The 20609-nt window shown below is 58.6% G+C and overlaps 1 protein-coding gene across 7 annotated transcripts in view; it reads left to right on the forward strand.

Moving 5' to 3' along the window:
- GSE1 (Gse1 coiled-coil protein) overlaps positions 1-20609 on the forward strand; it is a 408425-nt gene that overhangs the window by 299208 nt on the left and 88608 nt on the right. The window lies entirely within an intron of this gene.

Here is a 20609-nt window from a genome sequence, read left to right on the forward strand (position 1 = left end):
CGGAGGAGGGGGCCTGGGGAAGCTTAAGAGCGGGGCTGGCCTGGCTTCCTGTTTCCTTAGCCTTCCTGCGCGCCGACAGCAGCCTGCCCTGTAACTTTCTGTTTCGGGCAAGTCGCTTTTGCAGCCCAAAGGGGAGGGGAGGGGTGACAGAAGGAGGTTTGGGGAGCCCCTCTTGAGTTCACCTTATTTGGACTTTGAAACCTTAAAAATAATTACATGTAGGCTAAAGGGAAGCTGGCGAACCAGGGCTTCCTAGCAGGGAAGTTGGAGCCTTGGTGATCCCTGGGGCTCTCCCCGTTGCTGCGCCGTCACCCCCACTCCAGTGCCCCCTGGGGTCGGAAGTAATCAGGCCTGCCCCGCGGGCCACGTGACCTGCAGGTCAGGAAGGCAGGTCTGCGTGTGTCCGCTTTTTCTAGGAACAAGCAGTGTTTATTTTCCCTTCCTTGGAGAGCTCATCTTCCCCGTGTGTTGACACACAGTTCCTATGGAGGTGGGGGCATCCAGGGCCCCGGGGGTGGGGAGACATTGGGGTGCTGTAGGGAGCAGAGGGCGACTTCCTGAGCTGCTCATGTTGGGGCTTTAAAAATTCTGCAAAAGAGGCTGGTGGTGGTTGCTTTCTGAACTGTTTTGCTGGGAAAAGTGCACGTGGCCCAGTGTTAGGTTTTGGTTTTTCTCTCTGTGTTCACAAGCCCTTGTCACTTTGGCTGAGGTTCCCATAGCGCCCTGGAGTCCCTGGGAGGAGCTGGGGGGGGGGGGGGATGGGTCTGGACAGGACCCAGCTCTGCTGGATCTAGCCCTGGCTGCCCTGAGCGAGGGCGAAGGGTTTCACGCGGTGTTGACAGCAAGGGGAGGAGAGTAGGAAAAAAAAAAAGTAGGAAGGACTTTTTACTTCTGTGTGAAATCTGTACATTTACTGTTTTTGAGTTTCTTTGTGGCTGTTTTAGGTCCCCAGCCCTTCCCAGGAACTGACAAGGTCTGCATTTCATGCTTGGTGTCCACACCACTTGTATAAGAAGAATGTTTTTCGTAGTCTGCAGTTCCCTCTTGATCTGAAATGCAAATCTGGCACTTCCCCTCCCTCTGCACCGCCCTTAAGAGATCTCATCTGAAAATTAGAACCGAGAAACCTCCGTTTACAACAGGGCTGTTGTAACACAGGGCTGAGTCCTTGGGGTCCCAGAGCTGGCTCCTCATAGGAAGATGAGAGAGGGATGGGAGCTGGTGCTGGTGAAATGCACCAGGGCCCTTTGAACCCACATGTAGCTGAGGATTCCTGCCCCAGCTGCTGTGTCTCCTGTAGCCCGCCCCCCGCCCCCCCCCCCCGCCCACCCCGGACTGTGAGCTGCTGGGAGCAGGGACAAATCTTCCTTCTTGGTATCTGCAGCCCGCGCCCCTGGGCTGCGCCACCCCCCAGGGCTGCACTTTGCCTTGGAGACACTTTCTGTGCAAGCTTGTGGCAAGAATGAATCTTCTTAAGTACAGGGCGTCCTAAAAAGCACAGGTGTTTGTAATCTACACGCCACTCCACCTGCCATTGGGTGGCTGCTGGCTCATATTTATTCGTCAGGTGACCGCTTTTCTATTTACACTGGGAGGCTCAGAGAGAAAAGGAGGAAGTGTCAGGCTTGAAAACTCAGAGCAATTAAGGAGAATCAGTCCAGGCCCTCAGCAGCAGAGGGGTGACAGCTGCAGGTCCAGACCCCCCCCCCCCCCGGGGAGATCAGGAGAGGTCAGGGCCTGAGTCAGTCTCAGCCTGCCTACCGAGGTTTGGACCCACTAGAGTTTTCTCTCTTTTAATCCCCCCGCTAGGGTTTTGAACCTTATAATTGTGGTGTAATAGTGTCAAGGCTTAACTGGGCAGAACCGTGGTCAAGTGCTGCTGCTGTCCCGGGCGCCAGTCAGCTCGTCTGGAAGTCACAGTAAAAGGAATACCGGCTTTCTCTGGGCTGGCATCTGCCCGTTTCACAGACAGGAACGTGAGGCTCGGGGGAGTTGTTGGTTTGCCTGGCTTGGAAGTGGTGGAGCCGGGCCCTGAAGCTGCCTGCTGCTGCCCACCGCGCTGCCCGGGGAGGAGGGGCCCGGGCACGGCCAGCCTGGCGTGCTGCGGCTCTGCGGCCTCAGAGGAGAGCCGGAGCCCAGCCTGCGGAGGCCGGGCGCCCAGGCGCTCTCTGGCCTCTGCCACCTGGTTCTGTTCTCGAAGCCGGGTACCCTGGTAATGTCTGTAACCGCGGGGAGCGAGGGCCCAGAGCCTGCCTGCCCAGCCGTGACCCTGGGAGCCGTTCACTCCAGCTGGCGTGGGGCGCCGCTCCTCCTCTTGGACAGGTCACAGGACCAGGGCTGGGCAGCCGAGCTTTGAAGTCCAGTTCTGGCTCTTCCAAGTGTGACCTGGGGCTGGTGGCTTGAGCTCTCTGGGCCTCAATTTTCCCGTTTGTGAGGTGGGATCCGTAATTGCATCCTCCTCGGTATCAGTGTCAGGCAGGGGCTGTCTGCAGATTACAGGGGCCCTGTCGTCCACGCCCCCCCCCCCCCGCCCCGCTGCCGCTGCCTGTTTTGTAAATAAAGTTTTATTGGCACACAGCCACACCCATTCTCGAATGTGTTGTCTGTGGCAGCGTCCTGTGCTACAACAGTAAAGTTGAGTAGCTGCAACAAGGCCTGCTAAGCCTAAAATATTTATGAGCTGGCCCTTTACAGGGAAAGTTTGCCGACTTGTGGTATAAGGGATTAAATGAGTGAATCCTTGCAAGGCGCCGAGGATGGTGCCTGGGACATGAGCAAGTGATGGCTGTAATCATTGTTCTTCTTCAGGTGCAATTATTTGCAGAAAGTCACAGGGCTTCCTAGTGGTGGAGCCGGGATTTGAAGTCTGGTCTTTGGACCAGGCCCCTTCCCCCCAGGACGTCGTGTCTGATCTCTCCATGCTCATTCACTGGGCGGGGAGATTGGGATCCAGCAGAGAGGTGCTTCGTATGCCAGGAGGAGGAGGCAAGGGCACTTTTTCTTTTTAGGAAGATTAGCCCTGAGCTAACTACTGCCAATCCTCCTCTTTTTTGCTGAGGAAGACTGGCCCTGAGCTAACATCCGTGCCCATCTTCCTCTACTTTATATGTGGGATGCCTCCCCCAGCATGGCTTGCCAGGCAGTCCCATGTCCGCACCCGGGATCCGAACCCTGGGCCGCCAAAGCAGAATGTGTGTACTTAACTGCTGTGCCACCGGCCCGGCCCCGACACGGGCATTTTCAAAGGGAGCTGGGACAGCGAGTGGGTGGGTGGGTGGTGTCTCTGCCGTCCTCCAAATGAGATGACAGGCTGTCACTCAATAATGCTTCTCAAACTTCCCTTCTGTGTGTGTGGCGCCCAGATACCGCCTTCCCTGAACTCCACTGGGCTGCCAGCTCCACGCAGACAGAGGCTGTGTGTTTCCTTCATGTCTGGCTCAGTGCCAGACCAATAATAACAAAAATAAAAATAATAAGATGGAAGAGACAGCAGCGGCTACTTCTTTTATGGTATCCATTCCATACCAGATGGTGTTAATTTAATCCCACTTGACAGGTGAAGAAACTGAGGCACAGACAGGTTGAGGTCACACAGGCCGTCCATGGCGCAGCCGGGCTGTGACCCCGGGCAGTCTGGCTCCAGAGTCCCTGCTTAATAAATATTTGTTGAACAACCGAGGGAGGGAATTGGCCCTTGGTGTTGGCGGTGGCGTCCTGCCGGCCCCCTTATCTTCTTCCTGGAGTTCATGGAGGGCTGGACTCCAGCTGTCAGCTGACCCCACCCTGGCCCCACGCTGAACTCTGGATGACCCCGGCTTCCCCGCGGGATTTACTGTCCACTGCCAGGAAGGACACTTCAGACTCTCCAGTGAGGAAACTGAGGCCCAGAGAGGGCTGGGGGTTGGCCCAAAGCCACACAGCCTGTGGGTGGCTGCTCTGGGAGAATCCGGGTCTGCCTCGGAACAGTTTCCTTGCCCCCAGCTGCCTCCCAGGGGGTCAGCCTGGCCTGGGCCCTTCTCTAAACAGCCTTTGATGGGCTTGTAAGATTGGGCCTCTCCTGCCGGGAGCCGAGGGTGTCCCAGAGAAGTGAGCAGGGCCCAGGCGGCCTGTGGGGAGCTGCCCAGACTTTATTCTTTACTCCTCAGACTGCTTCCAGAAAGCTCTGGGGTGAGGCTGGGCGTGGGTCTCCACTCAGGCCGGCCTGGGCTGGGGGAAGTGGCTGGAGGCGAGGGCAGGCTGGAACCCGGCACTCCACTTGTCACTGGCTCTGAAGTCACCCCAGGAGGTGAAGCTGGGAAGGGGCGCCCGCGGTGGCCAGCTGCGCTTGAGCTCCTGCCCAGCTTCTGGCTTGTCGTGGGAAGCCGCCGGGTGAGAGCAAACCCGTGGCTTTGCGGGGGGCTCTCGAGCCGCCCAGGGCCTTCTCTGGGGGCGGGGTGGGCCTACTGGGATCTGAGTCAGATTAAAGGACAACATTGCTATTTCGGTTGTGATTGAGAAGGCTGCTTATTTACAGCTCAGAAACTCAGTGGGGACTAGCGTTCTGGCCCCCACCTAGCACTTTCCAGGCAGTCACTAATTAATCTTCCGATACCCCTGAGAAAGGAGGAGGGGCCGCCACATTTCCATCTGTCGGCTGGGAAAGCCAGGGGCCCTTTGTCCCAGCTGCGATCCAGGCCTCCTCTGAGGGGCCTGGGTCGGTTCCCACTGCCCCCCCTGCTCAATTTGGTTCTCATTAAGATTTTTTTCTTGCTTAAATGTGCTGTTCCAACTCCATGGGTGGGAATCTGACCCGGCCCCGCTGGAAACTCTGCTGCGTCTTATCTGCTTGACTCGTGCAGTCGGAAGGCTCTTTTATGCTGTCGGAGCAAACAGGCATCATGACACCTGGACCCCTGCCCTCGCGTCAGCCGGGAGGAGCCTCGGCCTCGTGAGCAGGAGGAAGTGGAGGGCTGAGGGGCAGCTGGCCAGGGCCGCCCGGCTCCCGGAGGCCGAGCCAGCAGTGGGATGAAGTGTCTGGGCTCGGGCTTCTGTGCCAGGTCCGGTCTCCATGTCACTTGTCCGTCTTCCCCCTGGACATGGACATGTGCGAATGCAGCCACACTCTGTGCTTCCTTCTCTGCGGTGTCAGGTGCAAGCGGGCCCCTCCGGTGGTCCGGTCAACCCTGGCATCTTGCAGCTCAGAAGACACATGTGGGACACCTTGCAGGACCTGTTGCCTTCTAATTCTTCTTAGATTTTGGGGGAGGTGGGGGCAGTAGATGTGGCCTCTACTAGGGTACCTTCAGTTATAATCTCCTTTGCAGGAAAAACATCCGGCTTTTATAACCCGTAAGGCAGCCTTTCCCGAAGGACCGGGGACCCCCCCTTCTTGGGGGTCCTCAGCAAAGCAGCTCCTCATCGGCATTGGAATCGTCTCTCCTTGGTGGTCTAGCTACACGATCAGCAGAAAATCTGAAGCCACAGCGGGCGGGGGGCGTACATTGGAAGGGAAGAGGGAATTTGGAAATAGATGCAATGCTTTTTTTTTTTTTTAAAGAGCCCCATATAGATTTAAAGTCCTTTTGTTAATTTAGGAACATAAAACCGTGTGATATATAGCTTGGTTTGCTCGTAAAATTACTAAGTGTGGCATATTTAGAGCTGTGAAAGCTTGGGGTAAAAGGGAAAAAAAATCAGTGAGAATATTTTTACAAGTCTTTAGGGGAAAATCCGTTTTTCCGGCATTTTCCCACTGGTGCCAGGCCCTCCACAGCCCGGGCTGGGGTTGATACTTGCCCTCAGCCTGGGTACAGCTGTGCCTGGAGCTGCGGGAGGTGCGGGGTGGGGGCTGGCCCGGTTGAGTTCAGCTGGGCCCAGATCTCGGCCCCGGAGCCCGGGCTCCCAGCAGAAGCCCACGGCCCCAAAGGATCAGTGGCTGCCCTGGCTTCCTCCCGCAGCGAGACAGGAAGTGCCCTCTGACCAGGCCTGGACCGCCGCCCAGTGGGCATCAGGCCACTTGCTTAATGGCCCTCGGGGTTGGGAAGTCACGGAACATTGCACTTGGAAGGGACCTCAGAGGTCAGACGGCCCAGGCCCTTTTTCTCTCGGTTCGGCCGTCTCTTAGGGTCAGACCTGCTGTGCCACCGTGGGTTGGTAGGATGTTTGACCTGGTTCTGTCCTCCCGGGTCTCCTCCTCAGGATCACCGCCTGAGCCGGGCAAGGCCTACCCCGAGGGGTGCTGGGCCCTGTGCTGTGTCGACACGGCAGGAGCACAAAGGAGGTCACGTTGCTTCAGGAAGGGACAGGGAGCAAGATGAGCAAGGACAGAGTGCACTGGAATCTCCCAGGATCCTCCTGGTGGAGGAAATCCAGGAAGGCTCTGTGGAGGAGGTGGCATTGGAGGTGGGCCTCGGAATGAGGGGCACAGAGGGGTGAGACCGGGTGGAAGGAGGCCGGCCAGTGCAGCGAGGCGGGGTGAACAAGGACAGGGAAGCCGCCCTGAGGATGCTCAGCATCTTCCGTTCACATCAGGAAGGCTGAGAACTGGGCGCTGGGCCGTCCCTACCCTGGGGGTGGTGGGGGGCGTGGATAGAGTGATCCAGGAGCACAAATGCTGGTGCTGAGGGGCGGGGGTAGAATTTTCTGGGAGTGCAGAGGGGGTGACGACTGGTTTGGAGTGGGGGTGGGGGCAGTGTCCGCGAGGAGGTGACATTCGAGCTGGCCATTCTGCTCTGGGGGATCCCAGCCCCCTCACACTTGCTTTCGAGGGCGGGCCGCCATTCCTGCCCTGCTTCTGGCAGTGCCCTGTTGTGGCTCTGAAGCCCTTGCATTCTTTTTTTTTTTTTTTTTGAGGAAGATTAGCCCTGCCTGAGCTAACATATGCCACCAGGCCTCCTCTTTTTGCTGAGGAAGACTGGCCCTGAGCTAACATCCGTGCCCATCTTCCTCTGCTTTATATGTGGGATGCCTACCACAGCACGGTGTGCCAAGTGGTGCCATGTCTGCACCCGGGATCCGAACTGGCAAACCCCGGGCCGCTGAAGCTGAATGTGCGAACTTTGCTGCGCCACCAGGCCGGCCCCTCGTGCTTTCTTTCCAGGGGTGTGGGGACCCTGCCTGTGGTGTCCAGACACAGGGCTCCTTCCGGACACTGGGGGTCCTGAACCTGAGGGGCTCGGGAACGACCAGGGAGCAGGCAGGATGGAGCCTCCTGCAGAAGGGGTGTCCCTCGCTGGCCGGTCAGCTCTGGGGTCCTTCTCCTCGTGCTGCTTGGTCCCCCGTGTGCCGGACCTGGAAGGCCAGGCAGATGCGTTGTGACCCGTCCTCCCCCTCAGAGAGTGTGCCGGGCCCCCGGGACATGGTGGCCCTCGAGCTGGGCCGCCCAGAAAGGGCAGGAAGGACAGGTTCCGGGGAAGGGTGAGCTCGGAGGAGGGACGCAGCAGCGCGGAAGGAAGTGAAGCCCGAGGGTGGGTCGGAACCACGTTTTGGAGGGTCTTGAATGTCATCAGGCCGGTGACGGGTGACCCTGATTTTGCTGTAAGGGGGCCGGAATCCAGGGCGTTAAAGTAGCGTAGGCCATTGGTTTATTCACCACGTGTCCACAACATGCCAGGCACATGGAAACACGGCTGAGAAGCCCCCAGTGGAGCTCCCATGCCAGCAATGAGCCTGTCCCACAGTGCAGGCTCTGGAGAAAAGGAGAGCTGGGGAAGGAGGGCAGCCAGAGTGTGGGCCAAGGGTGGCCAGAGACCTGAAGAAAGGGAGGGGTTGGCCCTGGAGAGATCTGAGGGCTAAGGGCTCAGAGAGAGCGTCAGGCATGTGCAAAGGCCCCGAGGCCCTGGGATGTCCATGTGGCTGCAGGGGCATGAGCCACAGGAGAGGGTAGGACATGTGAGGGCAGAGCCGGGAGCAGAGGAGGGGCTGATGTGACTTGCGCTGTAGCAGGCTCCCCCCTGTAGGGCTGACATAGACTCCGGGCGGTCGGGGGGCAGCAAGGGGGGAGACCCGGAGGTGACTGTCATGGCCCAGGTGAGAGAACAGGATGGAGGTGGTGAGGAGTAGGGGGTCCGGAGGTGGAGATGGATCACCTGTCCTAGCTGTTCAGGAAGATGGCCCCGGCAGCCTAGAGGTGGATGGTCAGCCGAGGCTCCCATTGAGCGATGGGGTCCTGCAGGTAGAGGGCTGGGCAGGGGGCCTCTGAGTGTGGGGTCCCCGAGGAAGAGCGTGAGGGCTTGTCACAGCCCGGGACCTGGGGGACGGCGAGTCGGGGTGAGGGTCTGGAGAATGGAGGCTGGGCGTGGGTGAACACCTTGCGGTTCTCAAAGCGGGGTTCCTGGGCTGCCAGCTGCTGGGAGCTGTTAGACCTCCTCCCCGACCCACCGAGGCAGAAACTCCATGGTGGGGTCCAGCGAGCCCTCCAGGGGATCCTCAGTCTTGCTCGAGTGTGAGAACCGGCCCCACAAGCTGGCCCGACTGCGGAAATGGAGCTGGGGTAACCGAGTCCCCAGGCAGTTTGAGAATTGGGGGTTGTCCTTTCCAGAGGAGTGCTTGGTGAGAGGGAGAGCAGGCAGGCCGGGAGACGGTGCAGAGCAGCGGGGGGCCTCCTAGAGAGGAAGTTTCCTGGCCTGCGATCCTGGGGGGAGGTGCGTGAGGGCGGACAGCTGTCTTGGGGTGCCCCTGCAGGGTCTGCCTGTGGGGCCTTGCCTGCACCCGCCCGCAAGGCCAGCAGACTTTTCTAATGCTAGAGCTCTGGTTAAGAGCAAGGACACTGGGGCGAGAGCGCTGGGGTTGATCCTGCCTTCGTTCCTGACTGGCTGTGTGGCTCTGGGAGGGTTACCTAACTTCTCTGGGCCTCTGTTTCCTCGTCTGTTAAGTGGGGCTGATGGCAGTGCTGGCCTCCTGGGGCTGTCATGAGCATTGGCTGCGTTCCTCTGTGAGAGCCGAGCGCTGTAGAACTGTCAGCCACCGTCCCTGTTTGGATTGATGGCCCCAGCCGTAGGCTTCCTGCTGCCCATGTCTTGAAGTCTGGACTGCGGTCAGAGAGGGGGCCCTTCCTGAGGGACCTGGCTGAGTCATTCTGGACGGGGGCGGTGGCCAGGGCGGGCAGGGCACTGCCTGTGGGCCCCATGGGGCCGGGCAGGCCAGCGAGGAGCTCGGGGCCACTTTGCTGACTCCCGAAATGGCTGGCAGCCAGCTGGGGCCGCACAGCCCTCTGGTCACAAGATGGGAGTTCTAAATAAGTAAAGAAGAAATGGAATCGCCTCGATTAGATCATCCTGGCCCCTGCCCCAGTGCCAGGAAGGCTGGATGGGGCGAACCCCAGACCCTGAGTCTTCCTGGACGGTGGGTGTCGTGGCCAGCCCATCTTCCACGGAGAATTTCTTTTTAATGAGTTCCTTTTCGACCTCCCCACCCCCCAGAGGACTCCAGTGTCACCCTCTAGCGAGTGACAGAGCCCACCGCCAGAGCCCCGAGGCAGACAGCACCTTGTCTCATAAGTGGGGCCCTCTTTGAAGCTGCCCGACGCGGGTCCCCACCCCCTTGTCACTCTTGTCCTATAATTCATTTAGGATTAGCTTTCAGACCTCCTTGGTGCCCTAACTTCTGTTGTCTTGGTAACTGTGTCAACCGTTTGCTGGTTTCCCGTGATTATCTGACAAGAGGAAGGGGGTCGGGCGGAGATAATGCCTGGCTCTTAATTGAACTCACTGAGGGGCCGTGGTAGGGCTGGCGGTGGGCTGCCTGCAAGGGTGAGGGGAGGTGGGGTGAGGGGAGGTGGGCAGCCAGCAGCTGCCCGAGGGCCCGAGGGCCAGTTCACACCGGCGCCTCGCCCCCTCTGGGAATGAGTGTCAGAGGTATCAGCAGCTTTATCTTCGATCTTAAGGGCCCAGAGACCAAGGTGTCATTTGCCCTCCCCCTCATTTCCCTTTTGGGAAGTTTCACTCGCAGACACATTGCAGCCCATCTCTGCTTCAGCACTAACCACAGGATGCCGCCCGTGGGTGGGCCGGCCAGAGCTACAGTTAGGGGGCTGGTGGGCGGGTCTGCAGGGGACCAGGACGCCCTGGGATGGCGGGGACTTCATAAGCACATGCATGGTTATAAAACAATATTGTTTTATTATGTTTATGGAAGCCATGGGCCAGGAATTCAGAAGGGGCGTGCTGGGGCGGGGGCGGCTAGCCTCTGCCCCGTGAGCGCCTGGAGCCTCAGCTGGGAAGACTGCAAGGCTGGGGCAACTTGGTGGCCAGACTCTGTCATCTGAAGGAGCCTTCATCCCACTCTACCGTCTGGCACCTGATGCTGGCTGTGGCCGGGACCTCAGCCGGGGCTCTGGGTCCCAGCATCTCCGTGTGGCTCAGGCTTCCTCACAACGTGACGGCTCAGGGCTCCAGAGGCAGGTGTCCCAGCTCACAGGGGGAAGCTGCAAGGTGCTCTAGGCCCCAGCCTCCGAAGTCACACAGGGTCACTTACGCCACATTCTGTGGGTTACAAGGGAGGGACCAGCTGGCCAGGGTCAGTCCCCGCCTTTGATGGGGGGCATTGCAAGGTGCTAGGAGGGCCTGTGGGAGAGAGACGTTGATGCTGCCTGGGTGGACATGACGGTCTGTGATGCGCGTGCCACCCGCCTGCCACCTCTACTTCCAGGGGTCACTGGCCTTGCCTTTGCCAGGGGAACGAGCCCATCCTTTCCCAGGGACAGCGTCCGAACTGTCCTGAAATGTACGTGGCCACACCCGGGCAGCCTTCCCTGACAGAGGGACACCCCCATTTCAGGTTCACCTGTCCTGTACAAATAAGGGTTGTCTCTCAAAATAAAGGCACGGTTGCTTGTCCCAGAAGCAAGACCAGCCCCTCAGCAGCATCAGTGGGGAGACTGGAGTGGCTTTTGGGGAGCTGCTAATGAGCTGTGTGTGATTTTTATGAAACTCCACGGTAAATTATTAATTTGGGCCAGAAGTGAAAGTGTGGAACTGGATAGGCTCATGAATGTTCATCTCCGACTTCAGCACACAGAGGCTGATCAGAGTCGAGGGCAGCCGGCTAGACTGGTGACCCAGAAACGGGGCGAGTTCCCCGGGAGGGAGGCTCTTGGGAAACTGTTCCCTCTCCTTGCCTCTCCCTCGGTTTCTCGGTCCAGAGATGGGGCTGATAACTCACATCTCATTAGCACAGTTGCAGCCAGACCAGGGCTGGGACTGGCTTGAGAGAGGGGAGCATTAGTCAGAGGGTTCCTGACCCCTGAGTTTCACAACAGCCTGTTGGCATCGTGGAGTCACTGATGATGGTAATGCCTGCCTCCCACTCGTCTGCCTCCGCTCCTCTCTCGGAGTCTCCCGGGAGTCAGTGCTGGGGTCCCCATGGAGATGAGGGTCCCTTTGACGGACACCTTTGGGTCTGGAATACGATCATGGTTGTTGGTATCAGGTCACCTCCCAGGTGGCATGGAATGGGCCTGCCCCGTGGTTAAACTGCTCTCCATAATAAGTTGGCATTTCCAGGGTGGTTCTGGTGGGATCTGCTCCTCCTTGACCATCCGAGGCAAGCCCTGGGGAGGCCCCCCGCCTGTCTGCCTGGCCTGACCTTCTCTGCCCATCCTCTGCCTTGGTCCAGGCTGTTTCCCCTGCCTGGAGCACTGAGCTCAGAAGGCTGGAAACCTTTCTGGGCTCACTTCCTTAGGACAGATGACTCCTTTCTCTGTGCTCCCAGCTCCCACTGTAGCCCATTATTTATAAGGGAGCAGCATGGTAGTCGAGCTCCGGGACCCAGAAGCCAGGTGGCCGTGGAGTTTGGATCCTGGCTCTGCCGTTTACTCCTTGTGAGATCTTGGGCAGGTTACTTAAATGCGCTGTGCCTCAGTGCATGCAGGGGTGAAGCGTGGAGGGTGATATTTCCTGAGCTTGCTGTGAGCACTGGGAGGGTTTGTACATTGGAGGTGCTTAGTGTGGCATGCAGCGCATAGTAGGTGCTTCCATGAGTGTTTACCTGCTGTTGGTATTATTGTCAGTGTGATTGTCATCATCGTCAAATTTCCCTCCCAGCCTCCCCCGCTCAGCCCAAGCACAGGGGATACCTTCTGGCCACTGCAGTCTTTTGTGCACGTGTGTTTTCCCTGCTCCTGGGAAACTGGGGATCTCAGGTTGCACTGCCGCCATGGCATGCCGTGGGGAAGGCCTCGGAGCCACGTCAGGCTATATGGGTTTAGTCAGTCTCTCAGCGGGGGGCGGGGGCCTCGAACCCACCCTCGGCCTGGACAGGCCCGTCTGTACTGCAGCCTCTGCGTGGCGCTGAGGCCACTTCCTGCCTGAGTCCTGCTGGTGGAGGCAGGGGTTTCGGTCCCCCGCCCAGCAGAGGAGGTCACAGAAAAGCGAGGTTTCTGGTGGCTTCCGGGGTTAGAGCCAAGATAGGAACTGCGGCCCGGGGTTCCCAGGCCCAGCCGGCCACTCCGTGCCGGGAGCTTTTCAGAGAAATGGCTCTTAGGGGCAGGCTGAGCTGCCAGGGGGCATTAAGTGTCACCTGTCTGAGTCCCAGGCACACAGGCTGATCCTGGGGGCCTCCTCTAGGGTGGGGGAGTTCTGGACGCCCTTGGCCCTCGGTCCGTGTCCCTGTGAGCCCTGGCGTCAGGGGAGATCCTCGGGCGCAGCACTGGCACCTGCCAAGTGTGTGGTTGCGGGAGGGGCGTGCCGGGGAGGGAGGGGGAAAGGCCTCACCCTTGACCTCCCCTGCCGGGAGTTCCCCGGGGCCTCCGGGGTCCCACAGGTGGGCCGCTGGAAAACTGACACCTGCTGTGTGACAAAGCCGTGTGGTCCTGGATCGCGGCCTGCAGAGAGGTTCATGAAAAGCCTGTGAGGTTTTATTTGGCTCGTTGAAACCAGTGACTCCACTAGAGAGGCAGCCGGCGGGTCGGACCGGTGGGGCGAGCCGAGTGGAAGGAATAAGAAAGCAAATAGCCCGCAACCAACTTTGTTCTCCTCGCCCTGCTTGGCCCAGGGACGTGGGCTGCCCGCCCTGCAGCTGTGGAGGCAGTTCCAGGCGCCTGCCGGGTGCCAGGCCTGGCAGGGAGAGGGGAAGATGGAAAGTAAGTCGCAGGTCGTGCCTTCAGGGCCTGTCTGGCCACCTGAGCGGGAGGGCTGCATGGGAGCGGCTCCCAGCTTCTGGGCCTCGGGAGGGTGCTGATGGCCCCGGGGGTCGGAGGACGAAAGTTCCCTTTGGCCTGGGGTTCAAGGGGCAGGTTCTGATTCAAGGGGCTCCAGGTGGGGCCTGACCTGCCAAATGGGGCCTTTTGCTCCTTCGAGCCCCTGAGGTCATCTGCATCCTCCCCAGGCACAGGTGGCACCGATGTGGCCGGTCCATAGGCCACACTTGGAGTAGTGAGGGGCGAACCTGGCCACCCGCGACCATCACAACGTAAAATTAATTTAACTAAAACGAAACAAAATCGCAACTTGCGTTGCTCAGTTGTCCTAGGTCTGTTTGGAGCGCCCGGTGGCCGTGTGGGGCTGGTGGCACCACATTGGATGGCGCGGGAAGAGGTTTCCATCGTCTAGGAAAATTCCATCGGACCATGCTGGACTTTTGACCTGTGGGGGGACTCCAGCAGGGGCCAGCAGGCTCTCGGGAGCCCCGAGGGGGCATCTTTGCTGTGTTTGGGGCCATAGGGAACCCCTGTAGTGAGGACTTGACCTGCCCGTAACGTTAAACATGGGCAGTTCTGAAGCAGAGGGACAGTTCAGAGGTGACAGGAGCCCAGACCGGGGAGCAGGGGCTTTATGGAGGTCAGGCCGGCAGTGTCACATGTGGGTGACGAGGCCAGGGAGGAGGTGGGAGTGAGGGACACATGTGGAAGCTGGAGAGAGGCTGTCAGCGCCCGTCAGTGAAATGGGGAAGTGAGTCGGGGTGGGGGTGGGGACAGAAGCCGCCAAGTGACAGTTTGATGAAGGAAGGAGTGGCTTTGGATTGCGGACCAGTGGACCCTGGGGAACAGGAACTCTGATGGTTTATTACGTGTGGGGGGGTGTGCGCACACAATCTCCCCAAGTGGGTGACTCCGTGGACGGTCTCCACGCTGATTCTCCCTTGCACACGCACACACACGCTTCAGTTCTTCCTCACGGTGCCCCAGGAGCTCCAGGGGGACCGGGTGCCCCTCCTTTACTCTCCAGAGCAGGGCAGGTGATGTGCCAGGAGCGCAAAGCTGGAAGGAGTCTGCTCCGGAACCCGGCTCTCCTGCCGTCAGTGTCTGGGGGCTCCCCCAACCCTGGGGGTCCCCATGGCCTCTGGTTCTTGGAAACTTCTTCCAGGTGCGGGAGAGGGAAAGCTGGGAGTCATCCAGGGGGCTTCCTGGAGGGGGTGTGGGGCCTTTGTCTGTGTCCATAAGAGAGGGCTCACAGCAGAGGCCCAGAGGGCGGGGAACTTGACTGTGAACAGGGGGTTTCGACTGTGTTAGAGTGTTGGGGTTCTGGGGCATGGTGGGGTCTGCTTATGGAGGTGCCTGAAATCCCAGGCAAGGAGTTTAAACGCCTCCCCATGGATGGATTCAACCTTCACAATCCCTGTCAGGCAGGTACTGTTGTCACCACCCGCATTTACAGAGGAGGAACCTGAGGCACAGAGAGGTTAAGTGACTTGCCCAAGGTCTCACAGCTAGTAAATGGTGGAGTCAGGGTTTGAACCCTGAGATTCCAGTTCAAGAGGCACTAATGACCTCTCTGTTTTCCAGCCTCTCAGTTACCACCGCCCCCAGGATCAGGGCGCAAAACTGCACATAATGTAGAGGCTGGAGCCCTACACTGTGTCCTGATCCGAGTATGGGTCCCCCTCCAGTCCTGCAATTCTGCTCAGTCCTTTCACCTCTGAATCTCTGTTGTTTTTTTTAATTATTGAGATATAATTCACATGCAGTGAATTTAAAGCGTGCAGCTCAGTGGTTTTTGATTCATTCACAAAGTCGTGCAGCCATCACCACTATGTGGTTCCAGGACATTTTCTTCACCCCCAGAAGCAACCCCATACCCATTAGGCCTTGTTTCCCATTTCACCCCATCACCTGAGCCCTGGATAACTGCTAGTCTGCTTTCTGTCTCCATGGATTTGCCTGTTCTGGATGGTTCCTATAAACGGAATCATACATATGTGGTCCATCATGTCTGTCTTCTTTCACTGAGCCTGATGCTGTCAGGGTTCATCCATGTTACAGTGTGAATCAGGACTCTGTTCCTTTTCATGACTGTGTAATATTCCCTTGTATGGATAGACTGCCTTTGATTTATCCATTGACTCGTCGATGGGCATTTGAGCGGTTTCTCTCTCAGCTGTTGTGAATAACGCTGCCGTGAACACGTGTCCGCAGGTGTTTGTGTGGACGTGGGTTGTTTTTATTTCTCTGGAGTATATGCCCCAGACTGGAGGTGCTGGATCGCATAGTAAGTCTGCTTTTTACTTGCTGAGTAGCTGCCAGAGTGTTGGCTGAGCCTCCGTTTCCCTGCTCTTGAAGGGAGCAGTGTCCTGGGGACCTGCTGGTTTTCTGTATCGGGTGACACATCTGGATGGGGAACTCTAAGGAGCCAAATGATGACTTTCACCGCTGCTATTAATAGCAACACCAGGGCCATCCAGTGGGTGAAGCCTGAGCAGGTGGCCACCAGTGCCCCGCTGCCATCTCTGCCCGGGGAGCATTTCCCTGCTCCGGCCATCAGTGCCCAGAACAGACTCCTTGTGGCTGAGTGTCCTCCTCGGGAACTTCCTGGTAATTGGAGAGAAATTTCTCCAAAGCCAAATTCCATAGAAAAAGGAGGAGGGCTGTGACCTCTGTCACCCTCCTCTGCGGGGTGGGGAGGAGAGAGAGGGAGGGGTTGGGAGGACTTGGGCAGACATGGCGTCGTCTCCTTGCCCGGGGCAGAAGCAGGACATCCCCGGAGCTCAGCTTCTCCAGGATGGGTTTCGGGGAGGCCTGTGCCCCCTCCCTGGGGGCGTGGCACCTAGGCCTCCCGTCTGGTTCTGACTGGCAGCCCCCGGAGCCTGTTTTTCTTGGAGGGCGTCCAACTAGTAGAGGGCTGGCTTGGCCCCGGCGCTCTCGTGGGAGAGAAAGGAAGCTATTGAGGGCCGGCCATGGAAGTTGTAAACTGGATAAATGACCCTCCAGAATGCCTTTCCTCCGCTCTGCAGTGAGAAACCAGCCTGGGAAAATCCCAGTGTCCGTTATTCAGCTGCAGCCCAGAGAGGGAAAACGACTTACCTGGGGTCACACAGCAAGTTCCAGCCGAGCTGGGAGGGCTTTTCCTGACGCTAGTCTGTGCCTTTCAGCAGCTCGATATCTTCTCCTGCCCTCTGACATAGCCTCGTCTATCCCATTAAAGCCCGAGGCTTAATCCCCACAGGTCAGCAGTAGCTGAACTCTCCGAAGCTGCCTTGCTTGACAAGGCCCCGGGGTCAGGAGACCACCCAGTGACCTTACAGAAGAGATCCTAAAAGCATGCGGTTCCTTTCCGGGCATTTCCACCGTGCCTCTGAAGGACTCCTTGGCCACCGTGCCCAGAGCCCTCGGGGGAGCAGGCTTGGGAATGTGGCACGCGTGCTTTCCAGAAAGCACCACGCCAGCCTGCCCTCGTTCAGCTGAGATTGGGTGGGTTTCTCTCGTGCTTCCTAGATGGCAGGCCCCTCAGGGTCTGCTCCTCACCCATCTGCAGCTGGGGCGGGAGGCAGCCTGGACTTTGTCCCTGCCACCCTGGGGACTCGGGGGCCCCTCGAGGGAGCCTGGCAGGGTCATCAGGATCTGCTGTCCCAGTGAGGGACGGCCCCCCAGCGCCCCCGCTTTGGATTTGTCAAGCCCGTCTCCGGTCCCTCCTGACAAGTCCGGCCCCCCCGCCCCAACATGCCCCGCCAGCAGCTTGCTTAAAAGGTTAATCCCCTTGCTCGCTCGGTGGCTGCTCCCTGCGTCCCCTCTCTCCTCCTCCCGGCTTTTTACGCTCCAGTTAATTAAATGTGGCTGCCTATTGTCAGAAGACAAAGTTGGATATTTATTACACCTTGGCGCTCCTGGATGTCAAAGGCGCACACAGTTTGGAGAAATACTGGCAGGGACCAAGCTGAGCATATGTCTGCAGGGTCCAGGGCGGGCGGGCGGCCGCCACCTTGGGTGACCCACGGCCCTTCCAGGTCTGGCTGCAGCTAACCGCTTTCCACCACCGGGCGTCTGACGACGTGTGTTTACCTAGGGAGCTCTGGCAGCATCGCCGGGAGGTCTATTATCCGGCGTAAACATCCTGGTTCCGGAAATTATTTCACTGGAAGGAATTAAAGATGCCGCTAAAATATATACAGATCCTCCTGACATCTTCTGGTGCGGTCAGCACATGTGGCCATCCGTCCCGTGCCCGGCTGGGGTGAGGAGGACGCGGCCTCCCTGTGCCTCCGCTCTCATCTGTCTTCCACGTGGGCTTTGCCATTCTCTCTTCACGTGGGCCCTGCAAAAGCGATACGGCTAATTGTGATGGCTTTTTTTCATGGAGGGGGGGAAATATGGATGTGCTCATTTTATAGGGTTTTTTCTTCCCCCTTAATAATAATGCTTTAAAGATGTCTGACATCTGTAACTAACAGCTGGCATCCTGTTATGGAAAAATGTCCTTTTATTTCAAAGCAGGTTGAACTGTCATTAATAGTATAATTAGGTGATTATCGCTATATAGCAGAAAACTGTTTAATTGCAGAGATCGCTTTTCTAGGATTCCATGCTTTTTATGGTTATATTTGTTTTAGCTGTTTGAATTTTCATGATATTTTGGCATTTGGTGCGTTGTCTCGTTTTTGTGTGTGTGTGGTTTTTCCCTTCCTGTTTTTTATGTGTCTGACAGCTGTCTTCGGGAGCATGTGGTCCGCCCGGATCTCCCGGGACGGAAGCAATGATGGGGAGCGCTACCTGGACGAGGGTCTCACCCTGGGGCCCGTTAACCCGCTCGGTGCCAGGCCGGGGTCCCGCAAGGGGCAGGCCCGGGACTCCACCCCGTGACTGATCTGATCCCGCTGTGGATGATCGTAGGAAGTGAGACATTTAACCCTCCAGCCACGGCTGTCTGTTAAGAGCCTCCTTTTACAATGCAATTTATTTTTACGGCGAGTCCTTAATACGCAATATTTCCGAATGTTTCTGAGTCGCGGGGAATCCAGAGGGAAAGGCACGTTTCAAAGGATGTGATCTCAGATGTAACTGGAATTTGAAAATAAATGGGTTTTACAAAATCCCCGAGGAAAGAGTTTCTCTTTCTAAGAAGGACTCTGGATGGACATGAGTGCAGAGGGGAGGTGGCCTTAAGGCCAGCAAGAGCCCGGCCCTGCCCTCTGCCCCTCCAGCGGACGCATGCCCTGTGCCACGGCCGGTTCACCCAGCGGCGGGAGCTGGATGTGCAGAGGCCCAGAGCTGACGTCGGAGCATCGTCCTTCAGTGAGCCCCCTGCTCCCGGAGGAAGCTCCCCAGACCCTTTCTTCCCAGAAACGCAGGGTATCAGCCTGCTTTGATGGCCGGTGGGGACTTGTAGGGCCTTTTCCTTCCTATGAGCTCCAGGGAGGGACTCAGTGGCAGCTGTGCCCAGGGTTGCAATTCGGGCTCTAGGCTGGCCTTGGCCACACCCCTATGACCTGGGGAACCTCGTGCTCCACCTCGCTTCGCCACTGCAAACCCCAAGGGACGGGCAGCAGGGCGCCGGGCTGTCACCCGGCCACCACAGCAGCCCCCACCCACTCTGGGTGACGCTGCCTGGTTTACAAGAGCGAACCGCCCTCTCCCTGACCGCAGGCCCTGCCCGGGGACTTTGTGTCATCCACCTTCATTGTCACCGTCCCCGTGTCCCAGACAGGAATGAGATCCTGGAGGAGGGACGACTTGCCCCCAGCAGCCGAGTGAGATGGCGTGGATGTGGGTCCTCCCCCTCTGAGGTTCTTTCCATGGCAGGTGGTGGGCCATGTCCTGGAAGGTGGGCTCCCCTGAGGCAGAGATGACGCAGGCCCGCCCTCTGAGAGGGCCGGACAGGACGGGCGGGGCGGGAGGACCGTGGGGAACCCTCGCTGAGAAGGGGCCTGAGCATTCAAGGCACTTTCGGTTCACCTGCTGTCACTGGCACCCCGCCCTGGAGGAAGTGATTTCAGGGCCTGACCAGAGAGCCCAGCAAGCAGGAGGGTCCCGCCCTCCTGCCCCAGCCCCGCCCAGCGGGCCCCTTGTTAGCGCATTTCGTCCTCCCCTACCCAGGAGTATCCTTGCTCCCTAGAGGAGGCAGCTGAGTCGGGGCAGGCAGAGGTCTAGGGTCGCCGGGCGGGGCCAGATGGCCCAGCTCCTTCAGAAGGCGGCGTCCCGTGGCAGCCTCTGCCTCTGAGTCAGAACCCACATTTCCACCTTTGCCCAGGAGCTTCAGAGAGAAGTCGGGGTTCCCCGCCACCCCCGGCAGAACAGATAAAGGCCCTGCCCCCGGCACCCAGTGTCTCCAGCACTTTGTAATTCTCAGCCTCGCCTCCACAGCTGGTCAGAAGCCCAGGGATCGACTCCTGGTGGCGCGAGGTTTGCCCTCTTTGGGTTCTTTTTTGCAGAGCAGGGGCCTAGACCCGGGGGGAGCAAGGGGCTGGCAGTCACGATGGATGTCCGGTGGGTGCTGTGTGGCTCTAGGCAAGTCCCTTCCCCTCTCTGAGCCTCTCCTTAGCTGTCAGCCACCTGGTGTTGCGAGGCTGCCGGCCTTTGTTCTCCTGGAGCCCGGGAGGCTGGCGAAAGGCTCTGTGATTCTTCAGATAAGCGCCGGCTCCTCCCAGTCCCCCTCCTGCTGGCACCGGCGGGCTGCGGTGATTGGCAGGAGCCTCCCCGGGGACTCCCAGAGCAGCCCCAGATACGCGGCGTGTTGACACCTGGGAGGGTGGCGCGCAGCTGCTCCTGCAGCGGCCCCTGGGTTTTACGGCCAGAGAATAAATAACCCCAAGTCAGTTTCTTCACCCTAATGCTCTTGATAACATTGACAGCATAGCTGCTGGGCCGTGGTGTAGACCAGCAAGGTCAGGGTTGGGGGGACACGGGGAGCCACACAGCTCCCCTCCTTTAGTCCCTCTGGGCCAGGCGGACAGTGGCCGGGGCTGGTGCCCATTGTACAGATGGGATGGCTGAGGCTCAGACGCTTTCTCCCACCGCCGCGCTTGGGTGCCCGGCCGTTGCTCACGCCCTCTTGTTCCTCACAGCAAGTGTGTGGGAGCTGCAACTGTTTTATGTTGCTGAGATGAACAGAGGCTTCCAGGGCCAGCCGACCTGCCCAAGGTCCTCCGGCCAGGAAGTGGCAGAAGCGGGATTCGAACCCATGCCTGCCACTCCCGGCACAGCAGGCTGAGCCATCCCCTAAATCAGACCGGGTGGCTCCCCTGCTCAAAACTCTCCTTAGGAAAGAAGCCAATGATCTTAGCGGCACTGCTGTGCTCCACCTCATGCCCCCTGACCACACATAGTCCCGCCTCAGGGCCTTTGCATACGCCGCCGTTCATTCCTCATCCACTCTGTGTTTGCTCTGCACACACCTGATGTGCGTTTCTTGTGTATTTTACTGTCTGTCTCCCCATCTGGACTGTAAGCTCTGCCAGAACAGGGCGAGATGTAGTTTGTCTCATTC

The sequence above is a fragment of the Equus przewalskii genome, chromosome 3 (assembly GCF_037783145.1).
Source record: "Equus przewalskii isolate Varuska chromosome 3, EquPr2, whole genome shotgun sequence".
Classification (NCBI taxonomy): domain Eukaryota; kingdom Metazoa; phylum Chordata; class Mammalia; order Perissodactyla; family Equidae; genus Equus; species Equus przewalskii.